This window comes from Oncorhynchus tshawytscha, linkage group LG01, assembly GCF_018296145.1.
Source record: "Oncorhynchus tshawytscha isolate Ot180627B linkage group LG01, Otsh_v2.0, whole genome shotgun sequence".
NCBI classification, from domain to species: domain Eukaryota; kingdom Metazoa; phylum Chordata; class Actinopteri; order Salmoniformes; family Salmonidae; genus Oncorhynchus; species Oncorhynchus tshawytscha.
In genome coordinates, this window is record NC_056429.1 from 70560033 (window position 1) to 70579225 (window position 19193).

At 41.3% G+C, this 19193-nt stretch overlaps 1 protein-coding gene across 5 annotated transcripts in view; it reads right to left on the minus strand.

Moving 5' to 3' along the window:
- Positions 1–19193, minus strand: part of LOC112255941 (zinc finger, MIZ-type containing 1a) — a 195610-nt gene that overhangs the window by 129476 nt on the left and 46941 nt on the right. Inside the window, exon 2 of one of the 5 annotated variants that reach the window (XM_042324875.1) lies at positions 7699–7800. The exons of the other annotated variants lie outside the window; for them this stretch is intronic. The gene's annotated coding sequence lies outside the window, so the exon portion shown is untranslated. The remainder of the gene's footprint in view (positions 1–7698; positions 7801–19193) is intronic. 5 annotated transcript variants of the gene reach the window in all.

Genomic DNA, 19193 nt, shown 5'->3' on the forward strand with positions numbered 1-19193 from the left:
ACAGCCACTTGGAGTTTGCCAAAAGGCACCTAAAGACTCTCAGACCTTGAGAAACAAGATTCTCTGGTCTGATGAAACCAAGATTGAACTCTTTGGCCTGAATGCCAAGTGTCATGTCTGGAGGAATCCAGTCACCGCTCATCACCTGGCCAATACCATCCCTACGGTGAAGCATGGTGGTGGCAGCATCATGCTGTGGGGATGTTTTTCAGCAGCAGGGACTGTGAGACTAGTCAGGATCGAGGGAAAGATGAAAGGAGCAAAGTACAGAGAGATCTTTGATGAAAACCTGCTCCAGAGCCCTCAGGACCTCAGACTGGGGAGAAGGTTCACCTTCCAATAGGAGCACCTCCCTTTAGCAGACAGCCAAGACCATGCAGGAGTGGCTTCAGGACAAGTCTCTGAATGTCCTGGAGTAGCCCAGCCAGAGCCCGGACTTGAACCCGATCAAACATCTCTGGAGAGACCTGAAAATAGCTGTGAAGCGACGCTCCCCATCCAACCTGACAGAGCTTGAGAGGATCTGCAGAGAATGGGAGAAACTCCCCAAATACAGGTGTGCCACGCTTGTAGAGTCATACCCAAGAAGACTTGAGGCTGTAATCGATACCAAAGGTGCTTCAACAAAGTACTGAGTAAAGGGTCTGAATACTTACGTATATAAATGTTAGATTTCTGTATTTTTTTTTATATACATTTGCAAAAGTTTCTAAAAACCTGGTTTTGCTTTTGTCATTATGGGGTATTGTGTTTTGATTGATGAGTGGTATATAAACAATTTAATCAAATGTATAATAAGGCTGTAAAATGTGGAACTATAGTTAAATCCTCACAGTAAAGCTATTTGAAAAATCATCAAGCCTTCGTGTGAATTTATACGCGCTTTAATTACCAGTTGAGAAACAAAAATAGTAGCTCTTTTAATCGTGCACCAAAACAGATAACACGTGATTGCATTTAGATTTGTTGTGCAATCAATGGGCTTATAAAAGCACATTTTACTCCAGCTGCAGGAGAAATACGCTCAAAACAGGCTCTGTATGCTGTGCGCGTGTGATAGTTGTGTTGGATAAATAAGACAGGCCTACACAATGACTGACGACAATACACACGGGACAATTTTATTCCCAAAAATGTTGCAAATAAACCTATAGACCGATAAAGCATGACTGTTAAATGTATTTCCATCAACTGGTATTTCTTTCCATCAATTAATAAAAAGCATTATTTTGTAATGGATTTTGTTTTTCGGTCATTTTGGTCAGCAACAGTTTTATTTATCGATTTATTTTTTTGTGTGTCTGTGTGTGTGTGTGTGTGTGGGGGGGACAAAGGGTTTCCGGCTAACGGTGGTGTGTGTGTGTTTGTGCTTCTCTATTACAGTCTCTAAACCTCCTGTCACCCCTTCATTAGGACTGTTGCTCTTTAACCACGTAGAATCCCTGTGTTGATTGGTACAGATGTAAACCAATGTTAACCAGTGTTCTGAATCTTTACAGTGATCCTATAGGCTGTGATGACAAAGTCAAAAGCTTGTCAGTTCAAAGCTCTTAAAACCACAACCTTTACTTTAGGCCTGCTGTGGGAAATCATGGCTTCTCATAACTCCTCTTAATATACACAAACACACAAGAGAGAATACACAAGCCACAAGAGCATGCACGAACTAACTCACACACACACACACACACACAGAGTTGTCTGGGGAGCCAGCAGGGCTATAAAGCTGAACAGAACATCTCACACCTGAACACCACAGGGACAGAGACAGAGAGAGAGATGGAGCTCAATGACCGCTCCAACACTAGTGCAAACATGAGGAAAGGGGGCGGAGATTGGGAAAGAGAGAGAAGGCGGACAAATAATTCTCACTTCCACTACCCCGAGCAAAGGTAGAGAAACAGACAGCTAAGCCTCAGAGAGGTAATCATCTAGATGCAGAAAACGGAGCTGCAATTTAAACCAAGATAGGATGTGTGTGTGTGTTTGATAGGTTTTGAGATGCTGTATAGCGAGGCCTCCCTCTGAATCAATTCACAACGAGGGAGATAGAAAGAAACCATTTTCCTTTTGTGGAAATTAAACACTTTACTGTAAGCCGTCTGTTAGTGTGATGCTTATCTGGAGGAAACTTGCACAGGAATACCTATAGGTCAATTGTTGAACCTTCTTAAAGGAGAATTTCGTTATTTTACAACCAAATCTCATATTTGTTATGTAAATGTTTTTTTATAGAAGGGTCCAGACACTTTTTCAATTTCACTTGTTTTTTGAGAAACTCACCCCAACCAGTGATTAACTTCCTCAACCACAATGTGCAGTACGGGGGTTCTGAAAAACATGAACAAATGCCCCAAAAACACCCATATACTGTACATCCTTTAAGAAACGAAAACGCTGTCAGTATAGTGATGCAAGTCTTTGGATGTTGTACACATGAAATTGAGTAATTCCCAAACTTTATTCGCAAAGTTAAATTCCATTTTGTTGTGACTTGAGCGATACCTCTCCGTCCATTCTAGCAGCAGGCTCTCTCTCTATCTCTCCATCTCTATCGCTCTCTTTCTCTCCTGCAACATCATAATCTTTTATTTCCTCCCTCATAAATGTCAACAGTGAGGGGTTTGGGAGCTCAGAGGCTGTATGTGTTTCACTCAAACACATCAGTTGTAACAAAACCCTGTGGACTCTGTCTGTGTCAGCAGAAGAGAGAGAGAGAGTGTGTGTGTGTCCTGTTGCTGTTGTGTGCGAGTCTGGTTTACGCGCCCGCGCTCCTGACACTAGCTCCAACCCCTGCTAGCGCCCGGACGTATCCAATGACGTAAGGCCATCCCAAATCTCCAGCACACATCTCACCAAAACAATATTAGTGTTTTTGGCCGTCAGGGCAGTCTGTTCCCTGCTCCCTGCCCTGCGAGCCTCTGTACTGAACAGGAACACAAAGAGGTCTTGAGGCGGTTCACACAAGGCTGTGTTGTTAAAAGCAGCGGAAAGCGAGGCAAGGCCATATGATAAAGTATCTAGGCAATTCCACGGTAACGGAATTGCGCCGAGATTCAGATTTTTCACTTAGAATGTACACCAAACAAAAAACACTGAACTCAAAGTTTAACAAACCATAAAACTCTATGCACAAGAACTACTTTTAAGAATTTACACTGAACATTTTACAAAAACATTTACTTGAAGAACTGTGCAGATGCAAAATTTGGTAACCGTTTGGTAATTTCATTTATTTTTAAAAAATTATGTGACCACATTTTCCAAAAACGATCTACTCCGAACTAAGACTCAAATGATGTCTGTAGAAAGAAAAAATAATTATATTTGTGTTTTTGGCCGTCAGAGCAGTCTATTCAGTCTATTCACTGTTCACTGTTCTTTTCATGGTGATGTATCCTTAATAGGTACACAAAAGGAGAAATATGCAATATCCTCCTTTGCATATTTGGGTAAACAAGATCAAATGTGGTTGGTCCAAATCTGAACCAATCATAGATGTCTATGTTTCACTGTTTGGACATCAAAGTACAGCACAGCAGTGTACAGTATAGTACAGATCAGTAGAATAGAGTTCAGTACAGGACAGTACAATAGAGTATAGTCAAGTAGAGTATAATTCAGTACAAGACAGTACAGTATAGTTCATTACAGTACTCATAATTTTGCTATTTGAAAACCAATTTCTCCAGCCCATGTTGCTTCCAACAGTTGTGTGGAGTTGACTAGATGTTCTTTGGGTGAAGAATCATTCTTAATCTTGATACACATGGTAAAATGTTAAGCGTGAAAAACCCAACAGCGTTGCAGTTCTTGACAAAAGTCGGTGTGCCTGGCACCTACTACCATAACCCATTCAAAGACACTTGGGCAAGACAGCCCATTCACCTCTGAATGGCACACACACTGTAAAAATACATGTCTCAAGGCTTAAAAATCCTTCTTTAACCGGTCTCCTCCCCTTCATATACACTGATTGAAGTGGATTTGACAACTGACATCAATAAGCGATGTAGGGCTGACCCCATTTAGTCGACTGGTCGATTGCTTGGTCAATAGGCTGTTGGTCGACCAAGATTTTTTTAGTCGAGAAGTGGCAAATATATAAATAAATTAATCTGGCACACAAGACACTTGTCTGATTCACGCCTGTCTGAGTGGACTAATGATCCATTAAGGAGGGTGCAGGGATGGCACACTAGTATCACCAGTAGTACAATTAGTACAATTCACACATTTTCTAATCTTCAATGTATGTTTGGTTAGTCATTTCTGTTAATGCATTCAATATATTATTCTTATTATAATAGTCTTACCGTTGTCATTGTAGGAGTGGACACGTTGTTTGCAGAGCGCACAACCAAGGCTAAACTTGTGAGGAAAAATGTGTTGGATTATTTGTCAATGTATTCATTGTGTTTTGTTTGGAGCGCTCCTGACCATCTTGAGTAAGGACACGCCCCTGATTACACATAGAACTAGGCCTAGGCTACCTGGCCTGCTCACAAATGTAGACCTGTAAATGTGCCCATTTGGGGATCTGATACTATTTCTGATTGTCTTAACTCACCATCACTGTGGAGCTTTTCAAAGTAATTAGTTCTTCACCTCAAACAGCAAGTAAACAAAGCCTGTTTTTACATCCATTGAGAATGACAATAGTTCCTCACCGTAGCCTATTTGAAAAATCTTTCCAGCTCTCTCTCTCCCTTTTGATAACCACTCAGCATGAAAAGGGAAAAATTAAATGCTCTGATCCGGTGGAAATGTCATAAAAAATACCTACCTGATTACTTCTTATCCCTTGTGCAAATAGCCTACAGCTGTGTGTGTCTGTCCAGAGCTCACTGAAGCAGGAAACTCTGAGTGCCCAGAATAGTTTATACAATGTTGCAAGTTTGCTAGCACCAACTTCAGGCTGCACCCAAGTTAATATTTGATCAACTGTTTCAAGTTCCTTGCAGACAATCCATGCATAGCCAAAGTGATTTATATGATATTTATTTTTATCGGGATACTTTCTACCTGCGGGCTGCAATGTTTGTATTTGTTGGCTTTATGTAGGCTATTTTTAATTTTGATGAACCCCATGACATTGACTGGATTCACCTGGTCAGTCTATGCAATGGAAAGAGCAGGTGTTCTTAATGTTTTGTACACTCAGTTAATATATAACTCAATTTAAAAAATAGACGCTGTTTTCATTTGACAGCCAATTCGACATGCTCCTTTGAACTTCACGCATTGGTACCCATGGGTCCTTTTACATGGAAACGACCATCTCAGAGTAAGAGGATCAATCTAGGATCAAGTCCCCTCCTGTCCATATGAGCATATTCATTATGATCTAAAAGGCTAAACTAATCCTAGATCAGCACTAAGACGTTTTATGAATACAGGCACTGGTTATATACAGTTGGTTGTCGCAGTTCTCATAACAAAAAAATCTAGAGAATTCTATACATTTGCAGTATCTAACATTCCTGGTCTTCCCTACTTAACTACATATACCATCATTTTCACAGTCACAGCAGAACATCTAGAAAAGTGTTATGAATATAGTAGCAGTTTAACCATACCCCCGGCCTCTCCTACTTCTGCACACATTTCCAGTTGTTTACAAGGTAGCTGTGCTTATTATCACAGCATTCCCTGGCTCATATTTTCTTTTTGATTTCATTTGCAATCACTTACACTGTCTTGTCTGAAGCATAAAGGCAACACATGATAACATCTTGTATGATTACAAAGTCAAAATCATTTTCAAAGAGCACCCATTTACACACCGGTAATTTGGTACAATAACATGAATCATTGAAAGGGTACTGTGTGCATGCTACTACTCAAACCATAGGCGTCTTCTACCTGAAGAGTTTGCCATTGAGAGTCGTACACATGATTACGCCACCCATGCAACTACCACTGCCCTCCCGTCTATTCTCCCTCCCTCCCTCCAGCTCTGTTTGACATGTTGAAGACATTTGAGATAATCACAGCGATGTCTCTGTGTTTTCCCAGATCGTATCTTCAAAGAGCAGGCGGCTGGTGACTTGTACTTGAAAGGGAAAGGAGTTGTGGAGAGCTCATGTTCAGAGAGGAGGGAAAGAGTTGAGGAATGCTATCATGGTTTGGAGGAGTTGAAAGGCCTGCTCTGGTCTGTTCTGGCTGTTTGTGTGTTTGACTGTGTGTGTGTGTGTGTGTGTGTGTGTGTGTGTGTGTGTGTGTGTGTGTGTGTGTGTGTGTGTGTGTGTGTGTGTGTGTGTGTGTGTGTGTGTGTGTGTGTGTGTGTGTGTGTGTGTGTGATCATGTGCATGTGTGTATTTTTGTGCACGACTGGGTAGGTGGGTAAGTGGGTGGAAGGGGGAGGGGCTGTCAAACACAAACAAAGGCTGAGTTTCACTGACTGGAAAGTACACACCTGTTCCTCACAGGAGAGAGTAGAGAAAGAGAGAGACAGAGAAATAATTCTGCAAAAATATCCTCAGTGTACAACGTAAAACACCAAATAATGGATGCAGAGCAGAATTACGCCGATACCTGCTAATTATCAAAATCCAGAAAAGAGACGCTAAATTCTACAACCACCTAAAAGGAAGCGATTCCCAAACCTTCCATAACAAAGCCATCACATACAGAGAAATGAACCTAGAGAAGAATCCCCTAAGCAAGCTGGTCCTGGGGCTCTGTTCACAACACAAGCAGACCCCACAGAGCCCCAGGACAGCAACACAATTAGACCCAACCAAATCATGAGAAAAAAAAAAGATAATTACTTGACACATTGGAAAGAATTAACAAAAAAACAGTGTAAACTAGAATGCTATTTGGCTCTAAACAGAGACTACACAGTGGCAGAATACCTGACCACTGTGACTGACCGAAACTTAAGGGAAGCTTTGACTATGTACAGACTCAGTGAGCATAGCCTTGCTATTGAGAAAGGCCGCTGAAGGCAGACCTGGCTCTCAAGAGAAGACAGGCTATGTGCACACTGCCCACAAAATGAGGTGGAAACTGAGCTGTACTTCCTAACCTCCTGCCAAATGTATGACCATATTTGAAACACATATTTCCCTCAGATTACACAGACACACAAATCATTCAAAAATAAACCCAATTTTGATAAACTCCCATATCTATTGGGTGAAATATCACCATGTGCCATCACAGCAGCCATATTTGTGACCTGTTGCCACAAAAAAAGGGCAACCAGTGAAGATCAAACACCAACGTAAATACAACCCATATTTATGTTTATTTATTTTCCCTTTTGTACTTTAAGTATTTGCACATAATATGACATTTGAAATGTCTTTATTCTTTTGGAACTTTTGTGAGTGTAATGTTTACTGTTCATTTTTATGAGAGAGAAAGGGAGAGCGAGAGAGAGAGACTGAGGGAGAGGGGTAAAACACTCTCCCATGTGAGACCTGATAGAGAAGTAAATCACAGAGCTTATCTCAACAGCACACCCTGCTACACCTCAGTCATACACACACATGGCCATGTCAGTCAAGAGGCCATACAGACCACTGCTGGGAGGGAAAATAACACTTTTTCCTGGAGCTTTTGGAGTCAAAGGCTGGCGGTTCTTCAAACCTGTCTGATCTATGACCCCCTAAATACACTTTTGACAGACTTTTGACTGACAGGCGTGGATGTGTAGCTATGTGTTCATCCGTCTCAGTCTGTACATACCCCGCTCTGCAGAAAACTCTGTAGCAGACGGTAATGGCCTCTACAGGTTCCTCCTAACCCTACTCATCCTCAGCAGCAGATCGTCTCAAAAGGTCACCAGAGCTGTTAAAACAAACAATTCTATATTATAAACATCTCTGTGTGACCTGGAAAAACAAAATACCATTCACCTCACTCACACACACATCCGCACACGGGCACACACGCACACAAATGCAACCATACACACACGCATATATATACACACGGTTAATATCATCAGTGGCGTCTTCAGAGGGTGAAGGTGGTGAATGTTTGTCCATTGATTCATGATGAGTCATAGTAATGTTCTGACAAGAATTGGAATCAGTAGCTGTGTGTGTGTGCGTGTGTGTGTGCGTGTGTGTGTGTGTGTGTGTGTGTGTGTGTGTGTGTGTGTGTGTGTGTGTGTGTGTGTGTGTGTGTGTGTGTGTGTGTGTGTGTGTGTGGCTAATATCATATACAGCTGATGAGCAGACACACTCCAGAGATAATGATGAAGAACTGTTCTTCTGAGAAGATAAGAGTGTCATTAGGCTCTCTAGAAGAGAAGAGAGGAGAGATGAGAGTAGGGGAGGAGGAAAGGAGAGAACACTTGAAACCAAATCACAGCCCATTCCATTCCAATCTTTCTCTGTCTTTATCTCCCTTCTCTGATCAGTGTGTTCCATCAGCCATCACAATGGCAGTGAAACACAGTGCGCCACCCGTGTAGTGTCAACACCGCCACCCGTGTAGTGTCAACACCGCCACCCGTGTATTTACATAATGTATTTCCCCCTGTACATGGTGCCACGGCCTGGCCATGTGATTAGATCCACAGATGAAGATTAATGTGAACTGAGAGGTAACAGTGGTGACTAGGGTTGCAAAGGGTCGGAAACTTTCCGGTAAAATTCCGGAAATTTCCTGGAAATTTGCCATGGGAAGATAAGCCCTGGAATTTGGGGAATTTTGCTTATATTCAACAAAACAATTTTCTTGATAACAGTGAACCTTTTTTTGTGGGATACACATAAGGCAATTCTAGGTCTTGTGGCATATTTTGGTTAAACTATCCCCAATTCAACGGAATTGCAACCCTCTGCATGCACAGTGCCTTCTTCCATCACATGTACAGCTGATTCTCAAGGTCTTGCACACTAATGAGATACTATTGAGCCCACATTACTACACTGTCTGATCCAAGGACTACATGCGTTCTGGTAAGTTTTGATTACAATACTGGGTGGGGTAAATATATTTTATATGACATACATGATTTTTTTGTTAACTAGTAAATAGTAGCCTACAGCAAATTGTGTTTAAATCATTTCTAACTTGTTAACAATTTATACTAGTTAGTTTCTGCTACCATGTGGGTTTTAACTTGCTTGTGCCTGCTAACTGAGTGTTAATTCACCTGTTTCCATACATGTTTCATTTTAAAATATGTATCTTACAAAGGAGTTGTTTAATCTAACTGCTTAACTTTATATGTACATGGAATTGTATTTGTTTAGTTTTTTACTGTTTTTTTTCCAATCTTTATAGGAAAAAGCCACGGGCTCTTTCTGAATTGTGGAGACATTTCACTGCAGCTAATGTAGAAGGAAAAGATGTGTACATTTGCAAATACTGTGCCAAATCATATGTAAAGAATGCAACAAAGATGCAGAATCCTCTGGCCAAGTGCATAAAGCAAGCCACCTCTGACAAAAGTCCCTTTACTTCTATTCGAGGTGAAAATTATGAATCAGACATCTTATCGATGGCAACAACTCACGGTCCTCCTGGAATCAGAAGTTTTTTTGACTCAATGGAGGAACGTAGTCAGAGAAATGCTGATGAATGTCTTGCTCGAGCTGTGTATGCAACTGGTTCACCTCTGATGCTCACAAGCAATGTGTATTGGAAGAGATTTCTGAATGTTCATCGCCCAGCATACACCCCTCCAACCAGACATGCTTTATCTACTAATTTGCTGGATGCAGAGTTTAACAGAGTTCAAGTAAAGGTCAAGCAAATCATAGAGAAAGCAGACTGTATTGCAATCATCTCTGATGGATGGTCAAATGTTCGTGGGCAAGGAATAATTAACTACATCTCCACCCCTCAACCAGAATTCTACAAGGGACAATAGACACTCCGGTCTCTATATCGCAGATGAGCTGAAGGCAGTCATCAATTACCTTGGACCAAAGAAGGTATTTGCACTGGTGACAGACAATGCTGCAAACATGTTGGCAGCTTGGTCTAAAGTGGAGGAGTCCTGCCCTCACATCACACCCATTGGCTGTGCTGCTCATGGATTGAATCTGCTCCTCAATGACATCATGGCACTGTAAACAATGGATACACACTACAAGAGTGCCAAGGAAATGGTTAGGTATGTGAAGGGTCATCAAGATAGCAGCAATCTACCTCACCAAGCAAAGTGAGAAGAATAAGAGCACCACATTGAAGCTGCCCAGCAACACCTGTTGGGTGGAGTTGTCATCATGTTTGACAGTCTCCTGGAGGGGAAGGAGTCTCTCCAAGAAATGGCCATATCACAGTCTTCTGATATGGACAGCCCCATCAAAGGCTCCTCCTGGATGATGTATTTTGGGAGAGAGTGGTAAGCAGCCTGAAACTCCTGAAACCTATAGAAGTAGCCATTGCACAGATTGAGGGAGGCAAATCCATCCTGTCTGATGTTCAGACTCTGCTTGCAGATGTAAGAGAAGAAATCCGTACTTCCCTGCCCACTTCCCTGTTGTTCCAAGCAGAGGAAAGTGCAGTTCTGAAATACATCAAAAAGCGCAAAGACTTCTGCCTGAATCCCATACACACTGCAGCGTACATGTTGGACCCCAAGTATGCTGGCAAGAGCATCCTGTCTAGTGCAGAGATCAACCAGGCCTATTGTGTCATCACTACAGTGTCTCGTCACCTTGGCCTGGATGAGGGCAAGGTTATTGGCAGTCTGGCGAAGTACACTTCCAAGCAAGGGTTTGGGATGGAGATGCAATATTGCAGTCGTGCCAACATATGTCATCAGCCACCTGGTGGAAGGGACTTTGTGGATCTGAGGCTCTTTCCCCTGTTGCCTCCATCATCCTCCAAATCCCACCAACATCAGCTACCTCAGAGCGCAACTGGTCCTTGTTTGGAAACACATACACCAAGATACGCAACAGGATGACCAATACAAGGGTTGAAAAATTGGTGGCCATCCAGTCAAATTTGAGGCTTTTTGAGCCTGACAACGAGGCATCCTCAACAAGGTCGGGAAGTGACAGTGAAGATGAGGCCTCCGAGTCTGATGTTCAAGAGGTGGACATTGAGGAGGTCTAGGGAGAAGACATGGAAGCCTGAGGAAGACTATCATTTTACAGATGTATGTTGAAAACACTTTTGGGAGATAATATATTTATTCAATATTCCCTTTCTTTTGTTGTTCAGTGAAATCATCCCATGTGAAGAGTCAACTCATTTAATGGTCAATTCGTACCTAAATTGTTTTGTTTTTTCTATTGGAAGGATTTAATATTTTGCAGTTGTGTCTATTTATATTTCTGTCTCCATATGATATAGTAAATATATCCACTGCAAAAAAACATCTACAATTAAATGGTATTCATATTAATTTGCGTATATTTATGTTAATTCCCATATATTCCCGTTAATTCAAATATATTCCCGTTAATTCACACGGAAAGTTTCCACCTCTGAATATTCCCCAAAATGTGCAACCCTAGTGGTGACACAGACACGCACGCACACACACACACACACACACACACAGGTAACAGTGGTGACACAGAATTAACAGTGGTGATGACACAGAGGCATAAATAAGGAGAGAGGCTGGAGGCAACACGGTTGACCTTTTGAATGGTAATAATGATGACACTGGAGATACAGATACACTCTACTAGGGGTCTGTGTACGTGCATATGTTAGTGGAGACTGGTGGAAATAAAGAGAGAGAGAAACACAGACAGACAGACAGACAGACAGACAGACAGACACTGTACATAGCCAATAATATAACTTTTGAATTGTCTATATTCTTTTAAACTGTGAGTATAATGTTTTGTGTTCATTTTTTATTGTTCTTTTTTTCCTGTCTATTTCACTTGCAAATATATGTTTCTCTGGCCAGTAAAGTCCTTTGAATTGAATTGACAGAACGAGAGACATAGTATCTATTTTAGCCAAAGCTGCCTCAAATGCTTTTTCTCGCCTCAGCTTTCTTACTACACTCATATATACATACAACCTTAGCTTTAAGAATACACACATCCTCAGCTGTGAGAACACATACAGACTTATCTACAAGCGCATGAGCACACACAAACCTTCCTCAGCAGGGTTATTACAGCAACCCTATGGCTGCTTACAGCCTGTTTACACTAAGAGTAAAAGTAACTGTATGACACACTGTGTGTGCGTGCGTGTGTGTGCTTGTGTGCTTGTGTGCGTGTGTGTGTGTGTGTGTGTGTGTGTGTTTGTGTGTGCGTGTGTGTGTGTGTGCTTGTGTGGCCGAGCCTGAAAATTACTGATGCCACTCTTCCTTACGTTATCCTCCCCAGGCAGGCGCTGCCTTTTCAATAACTTTGGCTGATGTTGTACAATTGCACTCCTCAAACTCCCTGCATACATACAGAGCGTGAGGGAGCACTCACGTAAGCAAGCGAGCACACACCCTCGCATAAACACACGCTTATGCATACACTCCTCTCTCTGCTGCAGTAGGTTCTCTCTTCTTCTAGCCTCCGCCTCTCATTTCACTGCTCTGGCTCCTCCTCCTGTCTCCTCTTTTCTCCTCCTCCTTTGCCTTCTTCTCCTCTCATTCTGTACCACCCTTCTGTACACCCTAAGGGTCCTAACTCATTATTTACATAGAGGGTAAGCAGTGGGAGTGGTGTGACGATGGCGTGGTGTAAACTACTCCCCTGTTGTCATTAGCGAGAGGCAAACAGAGAGGCTATTACCAGCTCCGCTACCTCTCAGCTCTCATCAGGCCTGGCTAGCTCACACCACACACCACACACACACACACACACACACACACACACACACAAAAAACACACACAAAAACACACACACACAAAAACACACACGTAGTAATTGATCCTGTTCAGTGTGTAGTGGCGAAGGAAAAGTGGCCCTTAAGCGATGCCTGTTTGCTGCATTAATTTTTCAGCTCCCGCCAGAGAGACAGAGGAGCTAGGGGAAACTGAGGAGGAGACCAGACCAAACCAGATCAGGGCAGAGCTCACATACTGCCTATAGCTGTTGCTTTGTGTTTCTGGGCCTCCACACGTTCTAATAGGTGGTTTTACAGTGCTCATGTTATGTTTACCAATACCCACATATAATACAGAAGCAGCGAATGTCAGTATATCTGAGAGAACTGAGAACAGATACTCTTGTTTTTGTGACCTTTGAAAAGCCACAGAATCATTCAGTGTTTTGTTGCCCCTGACAACCTCAAATCATTATTCATTTATGGTTTTCCTCTCCTTTCTGCCATTCTAAATGATATATTTGTTTTCTTGCCGTCTCTCCTCATGCAGTGCTGATGCTAGCTGTTTGTGTGTGTATCTTCCCTGACACTGTCATACTGTGCACAGTCTGTGTTGTGTGACGATAGACAGACAGTGCTCTGGTCTGTGTGGCTCTGGTTGATGACTCATACTGATGATGTCACATGGTGATTCTAAATCTGGTCGATGACTCACACCAATGATGTCATAGCCTGAGGACTGGACGGAAGCATCAGCAGTGGCATCTGCTTTGATGGCAGGGAGAATACTTTCCATAGAAATACAAGGATTAGAATAGAAGTGTATAACTGTATATGCTCCCCTCCATAGAATTACAATGTACAGAGCCTTCAGAAAGTATTCACACATCTTGACTTTTTGCATATTTTGTTGTGTTACAGCCTGAATTTAAAATTGATTAAATTGAGATTTTGTGTCACTGGCCTACACACAATACCCCATAATGTCAAAGTGGAATTATGTTTGTTGAAATGTTTACTAATTAATTAAAAATTTAAATCTGCAATGTCTTGAGTCAATAATCATTCAACTCCTTTGTTATGTCAAGACCAAATAAGTTCATGAGAAAAATGTTGCCTAGCAAGTCACATAATAAGTTGCATGGACTCCCTCGGTGTGTAGTAATAGTTTGTAACATTATGTTTTAATGACTAACTCATCTCTGTACCCCCACATACAGGTAATTGTAAGGTCCCTCATTAGAGTAGTGAATTTCAAACACAGATTCAACCACAAAGACCAGGGAGGTTTTCCAATGCAATGCCATGAAGGGCACCTATTGTAGATGAGTAAAAACAACTAATTCAAACATTGAATATCCCTTTGAGCATGGTGAAGTTATCCATTAATTACACTTTGGATGGTGTATCAATAATACACCCAGTCACTACAAAGATACAGGCGTCCTTCCTAACTCACTTGCCGGAGAGGAAGGAAACCACTCAGGGATTTCATCATGATGCCTATAGTGACTTTAAAAATGTTACGGAGTTTAATGGCTGTGATAGGAGAAAATTGAGGATGAATCAACACCATTGTAGTTACTCCACAATACTAACCTAGATGACAGAGTGAAAAGAAGGAAACCTGTAGAGAATAAAAGATTCCAAAACATGAATTGTGTTTGAAATAAGGCAGTGAAACTGTAAAACTGCTAAAAATTTGGCAAATAAATGTACTTTATGTCCTGAATACAAACATTATGTTTGGGGCAAATACAACACAACACATCACTGAGTACCAGGGCTTGGGAGTTTTTTAGGATACAAGGAAACTGAATAGAGCTAAGCACAGGCAAACACCTATAGGAAAACCTGGTTCAGTCTGCTTTCCAACAGACACTGGGAGATAAATTCACCTTTCAGCAGGACAATAACCTAAAACACAAGGACAAATATACACTGGAGATGCTTACCAAGACGACATTGAATGTTCCTGAGTGGCCTAGTTAAAGTTTTGACCTAAATCAGCTTGAAAATCTATGGCAAGACTTGAAAATGGCTGTCTAACAGTGATTAACAACCAGCTTGACACAGCTTGAAGAATTTTTAAAATAATAATAATGTGAAAATATTGTACAATCCAGGTGTGCAAAGCCTCACAGCTTTAATCGCTGCCAAAGGTGATTCTAACATGTATTGACACAGGGGGGTGAAATCTTATGTGAATTAGATCTTTTAATATTTAATTTTCAATACATTTGGTAACATTCCTAAAAACATGTTTTCAAATATGCCATTATGGGGTATTGGGTGTAGATGAGTGAGAAAAAATATATCTAATCAATATTGAAATTAGGATGTAACACAACAAGATGTGGAATAAGTCAAAGGTTATGAATACTTTCTGAAGGCACTTTATATAGTGGCCTTGAGTTGGTTGATATAGTGTCCTATTTTTGGCCATGAGCTTGTCAAATTGTGTCTGGAGAGATTTTTTTTTAAATAGACCAAAATCAAAACAACATGCTAATAATTCAGCAATCATACTGGGTAATGTGACAACAGAATGTTGCTGCCAGTTCTATAACAGCAAATGGCCATTCTTCACCTCAACAACAGACAGTAGGAGTCTTCTAATCTGAATGATCTAGAACCTCTCCAAACATCAGGAGATGTGTTGTGTTTACCTCTGGCAGCCCTAGAGCACTTAATGGGAAAACACCCGTCTACAGAGATGTTGATTCCCCGACCACACGCAAAGAGAAGAGCGTCATCAGGTCTGTTGTGTGGAAGGAGAGAATATCCTCTCCTCTCTTCCCCTACTCTCTCCTCTCCTGACTGTCTGACATTAACATCATAGGGACACGGAAGCCCCCGAAGGCTTGTCAGCTCAGCTCACGGAATGCTCACGGAATGCCACTGAGCCAATGCTTCACCGACACGCTCACACAACCCTATATGTAAGTACTCCACCACCACCACCACCACCACCACAACATCCAGCCACTCAGGGACCCATCCTGACTGGAGATCTGTGTAATGTGTGACTTGAACGTTCACACAAATCATGCATTGAAAGGATTTTTTAATCCTTATGTGAGATATCCACGCATATCTGGCCCTTAATGTTCAGTGTCTTCATAGTCACGATGTACTACCGCTATTAGTGCTGAGCGATTAGTGCTTTTTGAGGTCGGTTCAGTTTCGGTACGATTATGGAAAAATGATCACAATTTTCGATTTTGGGCAGAAACAAAATTGGGGACATTGGAGGGCCCAATTCCAATTTAGGAAATTCCACCTTTGGAATTACGACTTAGCTTATGAAGGTGCGTTACAGGCTTTGTAGGTGGGTTTCACTTGCGGGCGCTGAATAAATGTAATTCAACCACTGAAAACCCTTCCCACTTTCTGACCAACAGATTTTCTTGTGGAGTTTTCATTCAATAGGGTTTTCAGTACATTTCTCTAAACCCATCTCTTCAACTTGTTAAGGCTAGGGGGCAGTATTCGGAAGTTTGGATGACTGAAGTGCCCAAAGTAAACTGCTTTTTACTCAGGCCCAGAAGCTAGGATATAGTATTGGATAGAAAACAATCTAAAGTTTCTAAAACTGTGAAAATAATGTCTGTGAGTATAACAGAACTGATTTGGCAGGCGAAACACAGAGGACAATCCGAGGTCATTGGACTTCAATGCTTTTCTATGGGAAAGTCTAATAATTAGGGCCCATATTGCAGTTCCTATGGCTTCCACTAGATGTCAACAATCTTTAGAAATTGTTTCATGCTTGTTTTTTGAAAAATGAAGAAGTATTCGTATTCTTTCTATCCCTCAGAAGGACTATAGTCTTTTGGCGCGCATGAATGAGTGCGCGCTCCTCGTTCTTTTTCTCCGGTATTGAACACCATATATTCCGTCTTAAAGTTTTGTGATTATTTACATATTAGGGTACCTGAGGTTGGATTACAAACGTTGTTTGAATTGTTTGATGAACTTTTCAGCTAACTTTTTAGATTCCTTTGTAGGCATGTTGGGCAAGTTGGAACAGGTGGATTTCTGAATCAAATGTGCCAGATAAACAGACATTTTTGGGATATAAAGAAGGACTTTATCGAACAAAACTACCATTCATTGTGTAACTGGGACCCTTTGGATTGGAAAAAGATGAAGATCTTCAAAGATCTTCTTTAAGTGATTTATTTTATCGCTATTTTTGAGTTTTGTGACACCTGTGCAGGTTATGAATTCATGTTAATGCAGGAAGTGGGTGAGGCGCCTATTGTAAATCGGACAAAGCGGTTCGATTACCAAGATTCTAACTTAAAAGAATGGTGTATAACACTTGTATTTTTATGAATGTTTAATATTACTAATTTTGCTTTTTGAATTTTGCGCTCTGAAATTCCACCGGATGTTGTTGAGGTGGGACGCTAGCGTCCCAATGATCCGAAAGAAGTTAAATACTGTGTAGCTTTTTAATTCAAATTTTTTCGACAGACATTGAGAGAGTGGGTTCAGAAAATAAGGATCAATGAAAGAAAGCCATCTAAATATATTCATATTCATCTCTGTTTCAACACCAACTGGTAGATTTAAGAATAATCAGATCATTTTGTAAAATTTTATGGTTAGGAAAGTATGTATGAATCATAACAAAAAACTGTTTTGGACAGCCTTTACACACTAAATATATTGATGAATCAAAAATACAGTGGTTAGATGAATTCAGAAAATTGACACATTCAGTTCTTTAACCCATGGTAATGTTGGAATTTTTGTATATAGAATTATAATAGGGAGAATAGTGTACAATAGTAGTCTATACCCTAGTCTATTTCCTGCACTAACCATGGAACTGGGTGATGACACGGTCAAGTATTGCGCCATGCGTCGGGTAGAAACTGTTACGACTTGGTCTGCACTCCACTCCATGGAATTAAATTGGCCTACATTTATATGATCAACTGTTACTAATGATCCTCAGCAACAACCACATGGCCGTGACGGAGTTTGATGCCGACCAACATAGTAGCCTCGCATAGTAGCCTCGCCTCGAGTTCTAACTACTTGTTCTAATGTTTTTTCTAGTGTTTTTCTAAAATGAATCACTGGGTACTCACTGTCCACCCGACCTTCTTGAATTTTCGGAGATGGCGGAACAATGGTCTAGCCTCTACCGGGTAGCCTGGGAGTCCTACCGGAGAGAAGGAAACGAAGACACCAACGGAAAGGTAGACGTGTAGGGGTCTTAGTGAGATTGAGACGCCAGGTGACCCGTCCTCCATTACCGAGCATACTACTCGCCAATGTTCAATCATTACTGAATAAACTTGATCAACTCAGAGCGAAGATCTCTTTCCAGAGGGACATCAGATTCTGCATCATACCCTGTTTTTCTGAGACTTGGGTTTCCTCTGACATCCAAACGGATTATATACAACCAGCGGGTTTTACAGTATATCGAGCAGATAGGAAGCAGGCACTCTCTGGCAAGAACAAAGGCGGTGGTATCTGCTTCATGACCAATAAAAAGTGATGCAATGGGGAAATGTACAGGAACTTGCCAGCTTCTGCATGGAATACTTGGTCATCAAATATCGGCATTTTTACTTTCCGAGAGAGTTCTCAAGGATTATCGCCGCAGCTGTAAACATCCTGTCCCAAGCCGATACCAAAAAGGCTCTTTATTGGACCCTGAATAAACTGGATACTGTGTACTCGGAGGCAGCATTCATTGTCGCGAGTGACTTTAACAAAAGTCATTTGAGGTCCATGCTCCCGTATTACAATTAACACATTGACTGTCCAACTCGCAGAAATTCCACTCTTGACCACTAGTACACACCTTTTTGATAAGGGTATAAGGCCCTCTCCCGCCCTCCTTTTGGCAAATCTTACCACAACTCCATTTTTGCTCCTCCTCGCCTACAAATAAAAACAAATAAAAACTCAAGAGGGAAGTTCCGGTGAGCAGGTCTGTACAACACTGGTCTGACCAATCAGAATCCTTGGTCTGACCAATCAGAATCCATCAGAATCCATGCTACAAGACTGTTTTGATCACGTGGACTGGAATATGTTCTGGAATATGTTCTGGGGCACCTCTGGAGATACAGTGCCTTGCAAAAGTATTCACCCCCTTGGCGTTTTTCCTATTTTGTTGCATTACTACCTGTAATTTAAATTGTTTTTATCTGAATTTCATGTAATGGACATACACAAAATAGTCCAAATTGGTGAAGTGACCTGAAAAAAATTACGTGTTCCAAAATATAAAAAATATATAAAAAATGGAAAAGTGGTGCATTACTATGAATTAGTTAAATAAAGTCCGCAACACCACTAGGCAAGGGGCACCACCAAGCAAGCGGTACTATGAGACCAATGAGCTCTCCAAACAGGTCAGGGACAAAGTTGTGGAGAAGTACAGATCAGGGCTGGGTTATAAAAAAATATCTGAAACTTTAAACATCCCATGGAGCACCATTAAATCCAT